At 42.0% G+C, this 19,082-nt stretch overlaps 1 protein-coding gene across 2 annotated transcripts in view; it reads right to left on the minus strand.

Annotated features, from left to right (window-relative positions):
• LOC119745701 (vesicular inhibitory amino acid transporter-like) overlaps positions 1-16,996 on the minus strand; it is a 38,250-nt gene extending 21,254 nt beyond the window's left edge. Inside the window, exons 1-2 of one of the 2 annotated variants that reach the window (XM_038222252.1) lie at positions 16,292-16,996; positions 902-994 (exon numbers count right to left, since the gene is read on the minus strand). The gene's annotated coding sequence lies outside the window, so the exon portion shown is untranslated. Of the gene's footprint in view, positions 1-901; positions 998-16,291 lie in introns of both variants that reach the window. The other variant, XM_038222245.1, reaches the window with a different exon arrangement.
• Between the last annotated feature and the right edge of the window lie 2,086 nt (positions 16,997-19,082).

A 19,082-nucleotide genomic window follows, 5' to 3' on the forward strand; every position in this document is an offset into this window, starting at 1 on the left:
GTGAACGATCGGATGTGCCGCAGGCGCAGTGCGAATTCAATATTAACCTGCCAATTTGTTTTCGTTATCATAATCGCAAACAAAACAAAAATGCTGACGAAATGGTATTAAATGAGACATAATGTGGGTTTCGTTTGGGAGTTTCATTATTTAAAGGCTAGTGACGATCACCCAAAAATGCACTTTGTACAACAAACATGGCAATGACGTGACTTTACTCCTTGAAATGTCATTTTTTACGCTTGGTTGTCCATTTCCTTGTGGCAATATGTGGAATCATCCGTCTGTTTTGCTGTCATTTTGTAGAAGACGACATTCACGTATTTGATCAAATAAAAATCAGCTGAAATTATTATGCACTTTACGTTTTGTTGATAGTGTACCCAATTTAACTCGGCAAAATATTGTTTCGATCATTTCCGTCGAATACCGAAAAACTTTTTTTTTTTAACTCGGCCTTACTTGATACCTAAATTGGATGCTTCTGAAAAATGAAATGATGTGACAAATTTGACCCAATAAATAATCTATTGAACCACATTCTAAAATGTATTGAATTTGATTTGACTGACTTTTTGGTGCTATCCCAACTTCCCAAGTTATACCAAGGAATTGATGCAAACAAGTTTCCAGGTTTGGGGTCGGAGGGTCAGATTTTTTTTTTTCATAAAAGTGGCCCTTTCTTTCAAAAAATATTTATTAAATGTTAGAAGGTTGCTAGTAGCGGCTGTTATTAGAATGTCCAGCCCTTAAAAAGTAAGTCCGAAACAAGACTTGGCAGGTCTATAGGTAGTCATCTAAGTCATGTTTGGTTGTTGGGGGGGGGGGGGGGGGTAAAGGTGATGAGGCTCAGGACCGCTGAGTGGAAATGCAAGCTATTAGTTGGAAAATCTCATCTTACCTCAAACGAAGCACAATGATGCTCTTCAGTCTGCCTCACAGAATCCAGAGGCGAAGACAATCGGTGCACGAGGCATGCACGAAGCAACAATTGCTGCTATAAGAGAAATAGACAGAGATTGATGAGAAGTGCAACTTTAAAAGTGCAATATTTTTCTCATTCACCCGAGAGAAAAGACTTGATGTATAAACCAACGACACATATTCGACAGCTTTAGCAAGTGCACGTCGGGGCTAATGCATGTGTCACTTGAGCTCAATGACAAGTGCACATTAGCCATGTTGAAAGCGATTACGATGGATGCGATCTCTTGTCAAGGATGACCAGTCAGAGGACCAGGGAATGACCTCAGCCGTACATCCCGGCGAGCACTCACCATCGGATCTTACTTAGAATCTCTCAGAGGTCGCCTTTTACAAAGATGCTGAAACTAAATAAGGAGGATGGTCAAGGATTTCAATGGACATTGTAAGCAGGGAAATAGACTACGCATATTACTCACGGCACTTGTTCGGAAGTCACGTCAGTATCCAGAAAATCAATTACAGGAAAAAAGGTAGGCCTACGCCTGTACTGTCTAGGGTGATATTCTACTGGACGTACCAGTTGTTGGCATTTTGTCAAGGTAATGGCTAATGCTGCCCCATCGCATCAAGGATGTTTCTATCAGGAAAGATATACAAAGTTCATCTAATTTTGGAGTACACTGGCCACACCTTTCGAATTCACCACGCAAAGTGTTCCCCCGTCTTTCGTGTGCTGCATTTGTTTGCCATTATTTACAGAGAGTCTCGGGAACACTTCGTGGTCATAGACACGCTTGTAACATTATACAAGGTGAGGTTTTTGGTGTAAAAGTCTATCCCGGATTAGTTGAACCAAAATTAATAAACAGAGCCACGTACGTGCGATGATCTATAAAGGGATTCATGAACATCCCTTTGCTCATCCAATCTGCTAATTTTATCAAGCGCTCCTTCGCAGACAGTGACCAGTAAGACAAGCGTGACTTTCGAGCGGTCACGCCGGGTTGACTCCCCCGTCCTCTGTGGATTAGAAACGGTTCGCCCTCTCCTCGGGAAACACGGTGCACGTCTTTTTTTCTTTCCGGGAACCGGAAAATGGGGGTGTTCATATGAGAGAGGTAATCGATGGTGGGTAGGACTCGGCTTTCCGGCCAAGGAGGGCCAACCCGTGACTCGGAATTCCCTTTTCCAGCTCTCAGTGTTAAGTGTTGGGACTCCAGAGCTTAAAGCAGTTAAAGGGAAGTTTGCTTTATGTTAGGCCTACACTGAATTGGATTTAATGCAAAAGGCCCCTTGAACGCTGCGCCCTCAAGAAGACAGGTTGTGTCATTTAAATTAAGTGGCATGAAAGTTCTGTCTACGCATGCGTATCGCAGAGGAACAAAGATCTGCCCTCATGTGACTTCAGACGCAAGGGGTGTATAGAATTGCCTTATCCATGCACCAAGTGGCGTGGCCCGATTTTTTATTCCGGATTTGCGGCTGGGAATATAAAATGAGCGATGACCCAGAAAAATAAAATCAGATTTTTCAAAGGCCAGGGCAACAACATTTCCCAGCCCTTGAGCTATCCGGCTTTATGAGCGCAGGTGAGACATTTTGTGAGGCGACGTGAGAGGATTTTAGGAAGCACTTCACATTCTCTCGACTGTAGCTGTTCGCTCCAACAAGTGCTCTCCAAGATATAAATTGAGAGACGAAATGCGACATGTCCTTTTCCTTTTCGCACGGCAGACGCTCCCAGCGTCTATTGTCCGATCCGATATTTTGATCCTTGGCCATTTTATCTCGAAGACTTTTTAAGTAACGTCAACCTGCCAATACAGTGCCCCTAGAGCCGTCAAGCGATTCTTGGTCAACACTTTTCAACCAGATGCTAGATTTGAAAAAGTGGAAAAAAATAATCACTTCATTTTGTTGATTTTGTTTTATAAAATTTAGATTTTACAACCTCAGAATTTGCTTTTTACGAGCACTTGACAAGATTTGTAGGAGTTTTTGTAAAGAAGGTTTTTATAACAACTTTATACATTTCTTTTTAAATGCGCCAAATATGTCAGTTCATTCGTAAAACACGACTAATTCACAGGAAACTAAAACTGAAATTTCATCGATGATCCAAGCCCTTCGAGACATTTGTATCCACTTGGGTACCGCCGTATGCCTTGATTGAATCCTTCACAAGGTTAATATCTCTGACACGCTTTAAACACCTTCCAGGCTACACACATAATACAGTTGGCTAATGGTACAACACAATCCTATTAGCACGATGTCGCCCACGCCTTGATGTATCTAGGGGACTCCGTCATCATCGGTGGCACCTTTCTGTATGGAGTAACCGATGAGCGCATCAGAATGCAATTATTTGTTCTGCAACCAAGTATAGTCCCTGATCATAATATGCATGCGATAGTTGGGGAATAGTTCGTAGACTTATACCAGTTCGCGTCGGAGGACGTGATAACACGCACTGGCTGTTTTATACACAGGCAAGGCTGACGGTATGAAATGCCCTCTACTCGCCACCGGGTGACGTGTTAACACGTAAATCCCTCGTGTCTTTTGTGTACACACAAAGTCCATGAAATCTGTGGAGGCGGACCGCGTGTGGATCCTGAAATGGCCGTTGTGCACGGCCTATTGTTCTAAAATTTACTCTCCTATCCGGTGCACACCCCTGAGTATTGATACATATGAGCTTTCGGCAAGAAATTTCGTACAAATACTGTTGAAATGACTCATGCGAATCAGTATTTGTGGCCATTGGCTGTATATCAAAAGTTTGCTTTGTGCGAAACCGAAATTTTCGGCAAAAATAACCCCGGCGCGAAGTGGTTTTTAATTAACTGAATGTTAAAAAAGCCTCCATGATTCGGAAATGAAAGGGGATATGTATTTCATTGAAAAGTAGAACTTGTTCAAACATGATTATGGATTGAAAATGCAAATTTTCTGGGGAATTTGGATCTTTGCTCGAAATAGAATGGAAACCTTTGAAGTCATCTCAAATCACGTGACATCTTATTTAAATCACGTGATGTATTTCGCGCATGCGTCGTATATGGTAAGTGACTATACTTGGCTGCAGAAGAAAAATTTGCCAGCAGGTACTGCAGGTGGGACAACAATGACATGTCCGGAACAGATTTCACCTTTGCGGCATTCCACCGGACACAACTCCACCTGTCTTATCAAAGATTGACGCATTCTCTCGTGTCGCCGGCGTGTCATCGTCTTTTCTTTTCCCGGCAGAGCGTCTGTTACAAGAACGAGGCAACGCAACATTAATAATACAACTATAGAAGCAAAGAAATCAATGTTGCATATGGCAGAGAGCAAGGGTGACATGCAAGGATATGATAAAAAAAAAAAAATTAGAATTTCTCGCGCCGTGTTCGAACAGTGGCTTGAACCAACAAGAACTGCTGAATGAAAGGGAATATGACAGCTGCCACAACACTGCAAAAATGATGACACGATAGACAGAGATCGGCCGTAGGGCAAAGATTAATGAGAGATCGACACATCTGAAATATCAGTCGACCCGTCACACTGGCAACAGGAAGGAGTCTTATTAAACCCTACGCAATATGGTAAAACTTATTCCCAACACCATAATTCAACACCCACCCCCGTGTATGTATCTCGAAGTACAAACCCTCCTGGTGGGTTTGGCGTGGAAATAGGGAAGCCAAATTGTCCGGCACAGGCAGACGGAATTGGATCTTGGATCTTTTCCTCCTATACTCCACATGGAGTTTTAACTGGAGGTGATGGGTTTATTTTGAATTGATTGGTTATTTGCGTTGATTTGATTTTGTTATGAAACCAAGGGTTCCTCGAACTCATGAGTATCCGGTTCGTAAGTGACTTCGTCATACAAGCGCACGCACCACTGATTACGAGCGCCCATTGGATAAACACTCAAGTTGCGTTAACTTCCGGTTCCATTGGTGCCATGCTACACCATGTACAGTAAGTTGAGAAGACGTCACACTTACGAACCGGATAGGGGGCTGTACCTCGCAAGACTGAAGAAACTCAAAGGAGGTGAGGCAATGAAGGAAAGTTCAGTTTTAGAGGTAGCAGAAAAAAACAGAAAGATACTAAAAAGAAACCCCATGATAAAGGAATAAAAACCCTTTCAAAATGTGGGTCTGGGTCAACCTGAAATGCAGCATTGATTCGAGATATTTCATATACAATCTAATGCCAAGTGGCTCGTCGTTTCCGTGAACATGAGCCATTGATCCTGCAATAAAATCAAATGCTTTTCTGTCATATCTGAAAAGTAAGCATGGGTTGGGATTTCAAAAAATAGACATTCGATCGCTCTGGTAATTGAAAAGCTCACACAAAGCTTCCGGTTTTGGTAACTACACCTTGGTCTTACACGCCGTCTTGGTTTTCAACCACGCCGCAAAAAAGATATCCCGCTACCTGTCTATAAGACAGCACAAAGTCAATATTTTTCATTTGTGGCGGGAACCGATCTTATCAAAAACTTGCGTCCTCGCACATCATTGTGTCCAATGGATGCCTGGAACCCAATCGTAGCTCTTCAAAGCTACAGCCCCTGCTACTCCGTACAGACCTCACGGGGATGCCTTAGGAGGCCACACGTCCCCCTCAATTTATTAGCTCCGACATGGATAAATAGGGAAACTTGAAATTCTATATCGCCTGCCTGCCAGCGCTTTCCTTTATCGGCCGGGTCCCCCTTGCCAGTCGGGTCCAATATCCCTCTATATTCATCAAGAAGGACCGGGGAGAATGGAGACAGTCACGGGAGATGGGCTGGGATGAAAAGGGGTATGAATGCGGACGGGCTTTTGGGAGAGGATAGAGACAACAAAAGTGCCGACAATAAATGTCAGTTTTGGCGATAGAGACTTGGATGACGTCAGGAAATGAAGCGAGCAATCGAAGGAATTATCTAAACCTTATGACACCGGGAACTACAGAAAGATGACAGTATTGATGCATATTATATGGCATCATCAGATAAGAGCCCGCGTGGCGAACCTTTCAGAGAACATCACGTTATCTGGTTTTAGGTTATACCTGCGATCTGTCAGCTCGCTCTGTGTTTACCTCACACCAAATGGCAAGCAGGGTTAGTGGCCGCTTTTCGATGGCCGAGTTCTGCCGCTCATCTTCGTTTTAAACCACCGTCAAATGCAATCCAAAGCCTCGTTCACACCACAAGTATTTCCCAGGAACTTCCCAGGGAATTCGGTTGGTCTGTTCACACTGCCAAAGAAACTCCCTAAATAGCTTTTCCCCCGGTAAAAAAATTAACCCTGCTCGGAAGTAGAGTCAAGGGTGATAATGATCGCTTATCATTTTTTTCACAGGAAATTGTGAAGGAAACGCGGACGTTGCAAGGCATTGTGGGTAGCTTGTGCACATTCATTCCTATACCGGGGACATGACTTCATAACACATGTGTGTATATAACATGACAGAGAACGGTCTCATGCTCCTGCTATGTTATTGGTCGCTATGCGTCGTGGCTGTTTGATTGGCCTACTTCACCTGCACATCCCGGCACGCTTAAAGGGTCCATGAAATGAATTTTCTTGGGAACATATCTTTTACTCCTCTTAAATGTATGAAAACTATTTGAAATCCAGTTGTGGTTAAATTTATTGATAAGTGCTCCTTGTTAACATTTAAATTGTCCATGCTTTTCCGGACAACCGAGGGTGTTGTTGCTATGATGTCATTTCAGGAAGACTGTGTTCAATTTAGGGGCCTTTCTCATCAAATTGTGAACCCAAAACTTTGCTCATTGAAAACATCTGTGAGAACATTTTGCTCACTGGCTTAATTATTGCCATGTACTGACGAATCACCAAAGAACAAAAAAATTACGACCCACAGCAAAATATCCAGAATTCTGGCAACTTTTTGTGCTGAAATAACTGTAACATTGAGGTTTCTGCCTGAAATGTCATCACACTTTTGCTCATGAATATGGAAATGTGCATTAGCATAAAAACCAAAAAGGCAGCAAATACCCTAGAAAATGGCCAAACAAAACTCGAAAATAAGGTTAAATGAGATACAAAGGTGCATTTTCAAGGACCGCATTAAACAAATACATTGCATAGCCTTTAACGCAGCATCCTGTAGGCGCAGGCGGAATGACATCATCCGATGAAAACATCTATTCATTTAACACACCAATTTGTATCGGTTGCTATGTACTTGGTACTTGGTGGTTATCCTCTTCAGAACTCCTCCTATGTGATACCATTCAGCGCTCCAGACTCAATAACCATTGAGCTTCAAGAAAAGGGGTCTGGGAGCTAGACAAGCTGATGTAAAAAAAAATGGACGCAATGTTTGATTACTACCACAGTTTAATAACCTTAGAGGGAGAACTCTGAATAAGAGATAAAAGGACCTTTACTTTTCACTTACAAATCACACACAATAAGTCCCTGTTGTCAATAACGACTGTCACGTCAATGTATCCCACACGATCCAATAATTCTGTACCGACTTTTCCCGCCCCAAAACCTGTTGGTGTTTGCTGTACCGTACTGCATTTCACAATATAATGATGTCAGTGACGGGCGCGCAATTGGATTCCCGCCAAAATGGACTCCGCAGTGAGAGGCTTCTATTTGCGTCACCTTGTTCAAATTGACCGATGTCCCCATTTATCTGCGTGGATTCTCATTTTCTGAGCCCGGCGCGGTAGGGTCGAGAGGATCGAAATGGACGTTTATCGGTTAATTAATTATCGAACGAACGGGATCTTTTCCTACCTTCCATGACCAAACTGACAAACCTCGTGCACATTGAACGAGAAACCTATACGTGGTTCAAAAGATAGACATAAGGGATTTTTCATCATAATTTCTGCTACATGAATAAGGGTTAGACTTTCACTACGTTATGTGGAAGAATTTAAAATCTTCGCAGAAGCCCTTAAATTTAACCACAAAAGGACAAGGAAGAATACAATTTCCAGAAACAATAAATAACGGCACAAAACGAAGGTATTGAAAGGACGTAAGTGAATACGGTATTCAATGTAAAACACATTTGAAACATAGGGACATGAGTTAATTTTGAAGTAGGCCTATTCGGACCGTAAAAGGTTCTGGTAATTTATTTTTATCTTTATTTTCAAGATGTTCACGACCATTATGAATAAAACAAAAGAAAGTAGAATAGAATTAATTATCAAAACATACACAGACCCATTTACCTCTCAAGTAATCTGGGATTCCATTCACATTATAACCGCAATTCGTTCAGATGTTTCGTGTCCCTCTCTATCAAAACAACTGAATAAAATAAGTCCCGATTAATTCCAGTCAACTCTCGGTCTTGTCATTCAACTTGTCCCAACGAAGAAATTGTGCAAAGCCGTGTCCATAAACAAAGATCACCCAAGAAAGCCAATTTGTAATAATTAATTAGTTGATTGAGAAGTACCTGCAGTTGTTACATTTCTGTCGGGCACCTAAACGCAATAGCCGTAGGGTAAATGAACCCAAACGAACCCGATCGATCATAATGAACTGAAGCCAGGAGTAATACTAGACGACTGTTTCCCCCCTCACTATGCGTCCCCTACGGATGCCGCAAGCCAGATCTATTTTCATTATATCCTCCTTACTCAATCCAACGAAATACCCACAAGGCATTATTCATGATTAGTCAACGTATAGGAACCGTTCTATCTCCCTCTACCACATGTACTCTAGCGACAAATAATGCGCCCCAACAGATAGAGCACCTATTTTCCTATTCTAAAATAATCTCACAACCAAATGGTTGTGAAGGAAACCCAAAGCCTCCGAAAACTGCATTCACCATCGTTTTTATTTTTGGTACTCAGTTTTGGGGCTGTGTGAGAAGGGCTCCGATGTTTTGCCAACGGAACTCGGCTCATATACAGCACAGCTTAAAATGTGATTTCCTTTCGGAACAAACTCGCGCTCGGCGCCATCCCACAACACTCCAGAACGACGGACTCTTCCCCCGAAAAATGCATCGTTTCGAAAACTGTTTTCTCCATCTCGCGTTTCTTAGATTTTTTCCTCTCTTTTCATTTTGCAGTTGCAACACGACGCGTCCCTCCGGGCTGAACTCTTGACTATACATTCGAGAGGGCAACAGGTAGAGATGGAGAGAACCCCCCCCCCCCCCCCCGCCGCTTAGTGCCTGAAACGGAAAAACGTGCTCTGTTTTCTCTTCCTGGGTTACATCGAGTGAGGGTGACGTCAACCCCGATACAGGGAGAAGACGAATACGCTTTGTTTCAAAATACCTCGGCATGTTAAAAGACATGTGATATCTGTGAAATAAGTAAGCGACATAATTGCTGTAGGGCATCTTTCCTTCTTTCATTTCAAACTACACACTGCATGCACAGACGCAGTAATAATGACAATGATTTTTCTTTCAAATTCCGAACGATGCACTTGAAAAGACATTTTGATTCACGGCAATGTTTAATGTTAGCATGAATTTTACTTCAACTAGATACCGTACTTTCTCAATGGTAATCCTTCAATTAAACCATAACGTCGTTCATATCTCAGGCTCGGTACGCCAAGACAAGACAAGCCCAGTAAAGCTGGTCCCAGAGTGCACACAGTTCTATTCAATCGATTCCGCATGGCTATATTCACTGGAAGTTTTTTCATGCATCAGATGTGCATAATGGGTAGTATTTAGCTCTTTACGGAGTAATCCTATACAATGGTACTGCCCGGCTCTATAGAACCAGGTTAAGCACAGGTGACAGTCAGTCAGTCGCTCAGTCGCTCAGTCCGAGGTACAATATGATCTCTGGGCTGGCCTTCAATGGCACCAGCAAGATTGTCTGGTTAAGGGGCCATAGCACATTAAAACGTGCAAATGGCCTAAAAACAAGAGTCCAGCGAAGAACATATTAAGCACTTTATATCCGAAAAACAGGTGTCATATTAAAATCGGACTCCTATGAAAATCGGACTCCTTTACCCTATTATTGGTTGAACCCTCTCACGTGACCGGCCACTCTCCTAATTCACTTAGGCATGCGCATATTACCAATGAGTCCGTATTTCATAGAGTGCCAAATTCACGCTGTACACGGGTAAGTTATAGTCCCCGTTTTGGTAACTATACACTCTTTACCATCGTGGAAGTACTTGTTAAGATATAACCTGACAGACAGACTGAGGAGTACAGTTACACTTATACGAAATTTAGTACAAAAAATCAACAGAAATTGGATTGAAATAGAGCCTATGGGTTCCGGGTATCAGTGGCGTAGCCAGGAATATTTCAGTGGGGGGGGGGGGGGGGGGGGGGGGGGGGGGCTGGGGGGGCTGGAACATTTCATGGGGGGCGTCATGTAGATCAATGATAATTTTTTTAGAAACTCAAAATCTCAGTGGGGCGACTGGGGGGGGCGACAAGGTTTCATGGGGGGGGGGCTGTCGCCCCCACGCCCCCCGTGGCTACGCCACTGCGAGGTATATTCTGATTAACCCCAACCAGATGCAGAAAATGTTAAACTTCTGAGTACTAGGCCTGAGTACAGCTATCTCTTCACCACTTCAAAAGCTAGTGGATCCGATCCTGAACTAGTCTTATGGTAATGGTATATCTCATCAGAGTGTAAAACAGAAATAACTTAACTTAATATCATTCTCCACCACAGAAATAGCAAAACAGGTTTCTTTCTCATTTCAATGTTGGGCTCGTTTGATTATTCAAAATGCACTCCGTTCTCCCAAGATCTGAGTTATGAACATAACATAGGCCTGTAAGTTACTCCCTGCGTCAATGACATGCCGTATAAAACACAATCAAAACTGAATTATTCTTCTCATTATGACATGTCACGCATAGAAAATGGCCAAAGAATAGAGTCTGCGGCATTCCAAATCAAGTTTGGAAAGCGCTGGCTGCTGGCTGACAGCCCTTGAAACAACGCGGCACTTGCATTTCACTAATGGACCTGGCAAATTTTGAGCCTCTTCAAATGTGAATGACACGCGCATTATTCTATTAGAATCGCCCGAGTTGGTCCATTATATTCGGTTCATTTATCGTCTACCTGAGCCGACTGCGAGCCCATTGTCCTACGGCATAACTGCGGCACCAACGCCAGGGAGAACGCGCCCTTGAATGGCTACAAAAATATGAAGTATTTTTTTCAGGTCTTGATCACACTCGCCCTCCCCCCCAAAAAAATAATTACGCAAAGAATATTGACCGACTTGATACGTTGAATAAGATGCCTTTGTGATTCACGGTCAGATCAACCAGAAATAATACTTCCGGTTTGAAAGGAAATTGCCTCCAAATGAGACGTTAAAAAGCGCAAAGATACGGGGATGCTGCACGATGGGGATGTTATAAGCATCTGCACGAAATGGAAAGCCAATAAAACAAAGTCATTCACGGAAGAAGCGGTTGCGAAACGGTTCGTGTGCACTACTTTAGTGCCGTAGTTTATACCAACATTAAAACCAGAACTGAAATGCCAAATGTCTTTGTAATGGCTTATGTTTGTTTTATAGCTATATTTATAGCTATTTTCAATATCAATTAATATTTAAACAGTTCTTTGTTCAAATTTTAAACACATGAAACACGCACAATTGCACGGGCCACGCCAAGTAGTTCATGCGGTACAGTTTTCTCATCACCGTAGAAGAAAAAAAAATCGACTTTAGAACGCGCTTCGTCGTCTTTTTTTCGCCCCACAAAATTAATATAACCCAAAGTGAAATGAAGAAGATAAGAGAAAACAGGTCAATGCATAATATCGCGGAGGAAGGAGTAGTACATGTATATCGCACCGAGGATTTGTAAATCTGTATCTTTCATCTCCTGGCTTCTGACATTTGGCACATCGAAGCACTCTGAATGCACAACGGCATTTGTATTTTATTAAATTGTACCAGCAAACGCCAAAAGAGCCGTTATTGCGTGGTTATTGGATGTGGATGCGTGGCTTATCCTACAAAGAATCACCCGCATGTGTGTACACACTTTCCAGTTCAATAAACCCGAACGTTTACCTTATTAAGGATAACATTGATCTAACCTGGTTCAATTCAACGCAGCTGGCAATGATGATGAAGAAAGTGGTTGTATTGAGAGTTTTATAGGGTACACAAAATGTAGACTTTAATTTAAAACCTTGAAGTTGTATACAGCAATACATTAAAACCAATTGAAGAAGTAAACTTGTTGTTCATTGACTAGAACTATGTATTTGCTCTTTGCATGTAACCGCCATATTGAATCGACAGCGAGGCTGTACAAGCAGACAGACTCTTTCGCAGCGTTACCCAGTATGTGAAGCTATTACTTAATCAACAATTCAAGTGACTAAAGCTTGCAAGTAAGTGCAATCTCTCTTTCGACCCAACCGTTTCCATTTCGATGCATACAAAGCGTCATATGGCAATACTCCATTGGTTGAGTGGCTTGTCACGTCACGGCAAAAGGGACATTGCAACTACGTTATACAGACACAAACAGACGACCATATTAAAGATGTATTGTACAATGCCATTTCAAGGCATATGGAAATCATTTGCTTTTCAAGAATTGTGTTCGTTTTCAATAATACAACCACTCAAAATGCACAGAAGAATGTTGAAACCCAACCTGTTGAAGTTTCAGCTCAGTGGAAATTACGCTTTTCGAGGAAACAGTGAACAATCATGTACAACCTTTTGATCAGGAAACACGATTTCGTCGATATATAGCACTCCTTATTTCCAAAAATCAGTCAATTGACTGATCGTGGGAAAACACCTACGTTTCTTGATTTCTGATATTGTGACGTCATTTCCATCAGAAATGTGGACCAAGCTATTGATTGGTCAATTTGGCTGACATGTTTTTGTAATGCAACAACGGGTTACGGAAGACCCGACAGATCTAGAAGGCGCCCGCTGAATGGTCAGAATCTTCGGGTCAAAACGCAGCTCTCTTTTGCATAATTAATCGCCGAATCTACTCGCATAAATGTTCCATAGACTAGGAAGACACCTTTTTGTCTTAAATATTCAGGAAATAAATGAAAACCTTGCATATCCCCCTCGCAAGCCATAAGCTACACATACATTTTAGTTTTAACTTTACAATGTAGAAATAGCGCACGACACTATATATATACTTATAATTAATCCCCTCCCCTTCTTGAAAAACAAAATACTCGAGCCCTCTAATTGTCCCCCCCCCCCCGAAAATTAGGTTCTGGTTCCGTCCGGAATAAGTTCACGGGGTGTTTAGTGCCAGTAAAATCTTTTTAGTGCCAGTGCAATCCAAGTAAGCTTTTTGATTATAATTAGGTAGGTTACTTTAATTTGTGATAAATGCAAATGATCCTATGCAGCCTTTAAATCATAGTCGAGACGGGATTCCTTTGTTTTCAGTGTTTCAGATGTATTTTTCCAATGACATATATGACCTAGAAAAGGATGGTAGTGTTTACAAAAAAGTGTGATGGCGAAGTGCGGTCAAAGAGGTATTTTTTTTCGAATGCGGTTTTAGGGCACCTGGAAGACCGAAACGCAGAAGAAGCGTCCAAAAGAATCTGCAAGCTCGATCGAAACTTGAAGGAGGCAATTCCACCGAATCTTGATGCATCTTATCTCGTGTGTACCTTTCTGCGACTTAGAGTGGACAACCAAGTGCCCTCGACTAGCTTCCTTGGGGTCTTTTTGTTCCCCTTTCACCTCTTCAAATGTGACACAGCGCTGTGCTCGCGGGCATAAGATTCGGCAATGCCTGGGGGTCTCTCAGGGATAAAAACACCAGATCTGGGTCCGTTATTTACCGAGAGAAGAACGTCCCACGAGAGCTCCCGACCGATGAAGCCAATATAGCGGGTGAGCTGCAAACTATGGACGGGTGGAAAAGAGCATATGCTCCCACCATCATCACACAGCCCTCTCGCTGTCGCAGTCGATGGGACGGGAGCCATCTGTTTTGATTTACTCATTGGACCCAGGGGGAAACGGAGGGGAAAATGGTGAATAATTCTTTTGGTTTTAACTTGAGAATCGATCGAGTTTGACTGGAGTCATATATGATGGCGGAAAAGCAAAAATCACCTGACTTCATGGCTTATCTGCCTCAGTACAAGTAAACATAGGCTACTAATCTAAAACATCGTGTTAAGCCAAAACTGACTTATTTACCCGGACAATGCAGTAATGTCTTTTAGCCCGAGGATGTTTATCGAATCGAACCCATAACATCCCAGCCAGCCCTAAATCAGTATGTGCATTTCCATAGATAATTCCAATACGGCAATGAAACGAAACGTTTGATTGACTGCCACACCAATTTCTAACTTTGCTGACAGTACAGTGATGAATAAGTTTGTATCCCACACGAATGTTACGATTTGCAACTTATTTGTCGATGGTTGAAGAAGAAGACTCCATTTTATGGACAAAGAAAGAAACCCTATAATGCGCACAGGTTTACTCTAGTCAGACAGAGGCTGGAACAAAAAGAACCGAGAATTCCATTAGGAAAGACTAGTCAGAAAGAACACAAGTTATTCCGGATGCGATCCGCCAGTCACGGCCACCTGTTGCACATGACCCACGATATCTACTGGTCAAGTCTCTCCAAAGTTGCCGCGTGCATATTTTTTCCCCGTTTACTCTTGCAGCAAGATGTCATTCTAAGAAAGTAAAGACAGGTTTTCTCATTTATTGACCTGTAGACTTTTATGTCTACATTTAAAAAAAAGTTCGCTTGCATGATATTCGGGTGACTGACATTTGTAGGGAATGATGTCTCTGACACGAGAAACATTATCTTTGAACACATCTTTGCAGTCACTTAAACAGTCCCAAGGGGAAAGAGAAGCATGGGTCGTAAATATCAGTTAGGTAGAAGAGAAAAGTGAAGATGACTGAGTGAATGAACGGTATATCATTCTGGCAAATCCTCGAAGCTTTCTAGATGTTCCAACTCACAATTCTGACATTATACACTAATGAAATCAATCGATCCAACACTCATTTTTCTAATCATATTTTCAGCCTGCCGAAACAAAACCGGTAATTTAGCCAAAAGAATTTGCTTTTAGCGGCCCACACTTCATTCGGTCTGTAACAAAATTACTTGTTAAATTTCCAACAAATCTCCCTAACGCAGAAAACGAATTCTATACAGCACCACTTATAACAAATGCACCGAATACTGTACAGCCCATAGATCGTGTATCGTGCTGAAACAGACGAAATTGGCAAAACAGATCATGTTTTCTCTCAGGAAGAAAGGCAATACTTACGATCAACGTAAGACGATATAACCAAGCTCGTGTCGTACATTTTTGTCTTTGGAATTGGGATGCTTTATTGGTTGCCTTGGATACTAATAGCCCAAAGACGTCTTACACAAATCTCGATTGTCACAGTGAACCATCGATACCTCGAAGAAGAGAACTTCAATGCCTCAAATTACGGAGCGTTGTAACCGTGACAATTTGGAATAAACTTGTGTGAAAATCGCAGACACTGATATGCGCTTAGTTATATCTCTCCAGTTTGATAGTAATCTTCCGCGCATATGCAATAGACACATAATCATCGCGACCCTCCCGTGTTGTAATCGAGTGCATTTATATGAATACGAGTACGAGTACGAGTCGACTACGATACGTCTACTTTGTCATGAGTACCAGTAGGAGTACTAGTACGTTGTCACGAGTACGAGCACGAATACCAGGCATTCTCACGAGTATGGGTAAGAGTACCAAAAAATCGTACTCGAGTACGAGTCACGAGTCGAGTACGTGTACAAGTACGAGTACTTTCCACGAGTATGGGTACACGTGTTTTCAAGAGCTTTTTGCTATCAAACTAGGCATTAAACAAATACCGCACAAAATACTTCCAAACAGTAGAAATCTGGTTCTTTTGCTGCATGTACCGCTTTGTAATATATATGTATATTTTAAAGATTCTTGAGGGAGAACATAAATTCTGCAAGAGTACGAGTTAGAGTACATTCTCATGAGCACGAGTTAGAGTACGATTACCAAACAATGTTCTCGAGTACGAGTACGAGCAATACAAAACTGCATCACTTGACTACCAACACGTTAATTTGTTGTGACAAGGTGCCTTGTCTAAATAGGCTTGTTGCTACATCTTTGATAAATAATTATCTTGAAATCCAAATTATACATTTCATTTTATTGTGAGCTTGTGAAGACATAAAACAAGCAAAGGCTGGGCCCATGTTAAACGCATCTACATCTATCCTTAATATACATATTGTTCATTGTGCTGGGGAAACCAAATCAGAACTGAAAAATGTTGTTGACGGCATCGAATGGGAAAATTAGCTCCTTTCTTACCTTCAATTTGCCGGTGGAGCAGGCATCACCGTTTCAAGGTTTTCTGCTCGGTGGAGCTGAATGAACCATGCACAGCACACAGGATTCACGGTGTAATTTTTTCAGCTCAGCCGCGCAGAGTCGCTCAGGGCTGTACTGAAACACTAGGCTGTAGCCGAGTTGTTGGACACGGTTTAATCCCGGCACACGATCGATTGGGTTGGACGCTCTTGCCCAGCGGTGCTTGGCCTCAGCTGCAGTCGTTCCCCTTGCCTCTCCGTGCTCGATTCGCGGCTTTGGTCAACTACGCTAACTTTCCTACGACCACTACCTCACCAGGTCTGAACTGTAGGTGAGACTTGATCATGCACACCTCCAACTTCCACCGGAAAGCTGCGAAAGGAGAGTCAGAGTTAAGATCAAACCATGCTGGTAATAAGGGATACGAACGCGTCGATGGTGAGTTGTGATTGGTGCAGGACTGTCGTGACGTATCGTGACGTCACCTCAACCACGCGTCACGCGCAACGTGAACAGTTAGTGATGCAGAGAGATGTGTCCTTTCTCTATGGTAAAAACTGCGTGTACAAACGATTTCAGTGAACAGGGCTTATCAAAGTTGAGTTTAAAAAAACAGACATGATATTTTTATGTATAAAAAAATAATCTCACCAGAAATTCCAGTATTTTCAGTCTCGGAAGACCTAGCTACGCTTGTCATTATTTTGTACTGTATCCCCAGGTATTGATTGGCCGATATTACAGCCTTCACGGCTGCGGTGATTTTTTTCGCCTTGGTGACTTCTGACTTTGCATTGATCCAGCAAGATAGGATAATGAAGCTAGGTATGGTGTGGCAGGGGACGGGAAGACAATATGGTAGCGCGCCTGTTGCAAGCCATGTTCAAAACCGACACATGCATTAGAGTCAAGATGCGAGTGCAGATAAAAGATATATCTACGCTGTTATGATGATTCAGCATTTATCAAGGGAATGTGTCAAAGGAAAAACATATAGGTGACATCTCCCTTGTGATATGCGTCTGTATATATGTATATTTCGATATCAAAGTACACCAGGATGAAGGCAGCTGTTAAAGGTACAAAGACGGAATAGAAGCGTGCCCGAGGGCACTCTATTCTAAAACCACCTTTAATGTTTGTTTTCTTCCAACCGATTCCATTTAAGGCGGAATAATTTGGTACCAGTCCTATTTTCACTTTGAGTAAGCTTTTCCTCGTTAAATTGGTAGGTGCTTTTACGGGTAATTGCAAATGATCCAACATGGCTTTAACCATATGCTTTAACAAACGCAACTGCACTTTCTGTGAACTTATCTCCATGCAGTGTCTCCATGAAGACAACTTTCAAGCATTTCAACTACATAGATTTTAAATACTGAACAGTAATTTCCCTCTCTTTATTGATATTTGCCAGAGACACTTTCGAATTCAGCAAAAAATCGAAGCTCATCACCTCCGAAATTGCACATTCGTGGCCTATTGCCATGTTGCAATAGGCTAGTTGCGCGCAAACATTACCCGTTGCGATTTTAAATTGAGGAGGCGAGATTGAGACCTATACACGTCCCGAACATAATTTGCATACATAATTTGCTTGTTATTCTACCTAGTACCTACATCTATTCAAATGACAAATCTGCAATGGCCCTAGAGCCAAATATCTTTCTCATGACATACTCTGACTGTGCGCCAAATTCCATGCTTGTGTCATCAAAGGCACAATACTATCATCTGCTGTACTATACATTGTAGTGAGATAGATATAAAGAAAGGGGACTGAAGGCTGGCAAAAATCATAGTACACTGTACTAACAGTTGTCGATTGCTTTGTTATACATTTTTGTCTTCCTATTTATGTCCCCAAAGCCTAACTTCTCAATTCTAAGTGTTTTTTTCCCTTCCATAATAAGAACGGATTCGGAACGTATAAAGTTTGAGAGAAAGATAATCAAAGCAATAGGGAAGTTCTACCCGTCTCAAAAGATCTTCCTTATGGTTCATCCTCTTTCCTCCGAAGACCTTTGTCAAAAAGAAAATATTGACATAGATGCCTCCTTTCACGGGGAACCGCCACTAAATGTTCATAGCTGTATACGCTGTATTCAGTGTACACAGAAGCTCAGAGTTTGTGTCAGTGCCAGACAAAATAATAATAATACACAGACGCGAAGCCAAGGTAATATTGAACCAATGACTTAAAAGGGCTCGACTCATAAAACGAAAGGGCCATCGAATTCTAGGGAAGGCCGACTTCGATCAAATAAATATGTATGGTCATGACCGCTTTTCTGTACACCGCGATTGCATATACTTTTGTACAAAATGGTAGGTGAATAGGGAGAGCCACTAATTATTTTCTCCGTCGTGAAGTATCGATTGCGGTGAAGTTTTTTTTTCGGTCACAAACGTTCGGTAAAGGCAAATCGGTTGGTCTCATGAAAAAGTGGTTTGGTAGTAAACAACTTCCTTTAATCGGTTGAGCAGTTTGGAGGCTAGGTGTGGCTAGGGGCTGACTGAATTTATAGGGCAAGGGTCTCGGGTTGTAGGCCCCTATTTAAGACAAAAATGTATTTTCCGAACAAATAAAATATTGGTATTTTCCTAATATCCGACTTGAAAAGATCCTTAGGTAAAATCTTGATCAAGGGTACCGTGAGTGACCCGTGTCTCTTTGGCATCCATGCATAGTGATCAACGTTACGTGCAAAATCATATAAGGTACCACCAAAACTGAAAAAGGTCTCACTGTATATCACGTAAATCCTTTTTATGATATAACATCTAGACC

This window comes from Patiria miniata, unplaced genomic scaffold, assembly GCF_015706575.1.
Source record: "Patiria miniata isolate m_02_andy unplaced genomic scaffold, ASM1570657v1 HiC_scaffold_12, whole genome shotgun sequence".
In the NCBI taxonomy this organism is placed as follows: domain Eukaryota; kingdom Metazoa; phylum Echinodermata; class Asteroidea; order Valvatida; family Asterinidae; genus Patiria; species Patiria miniata.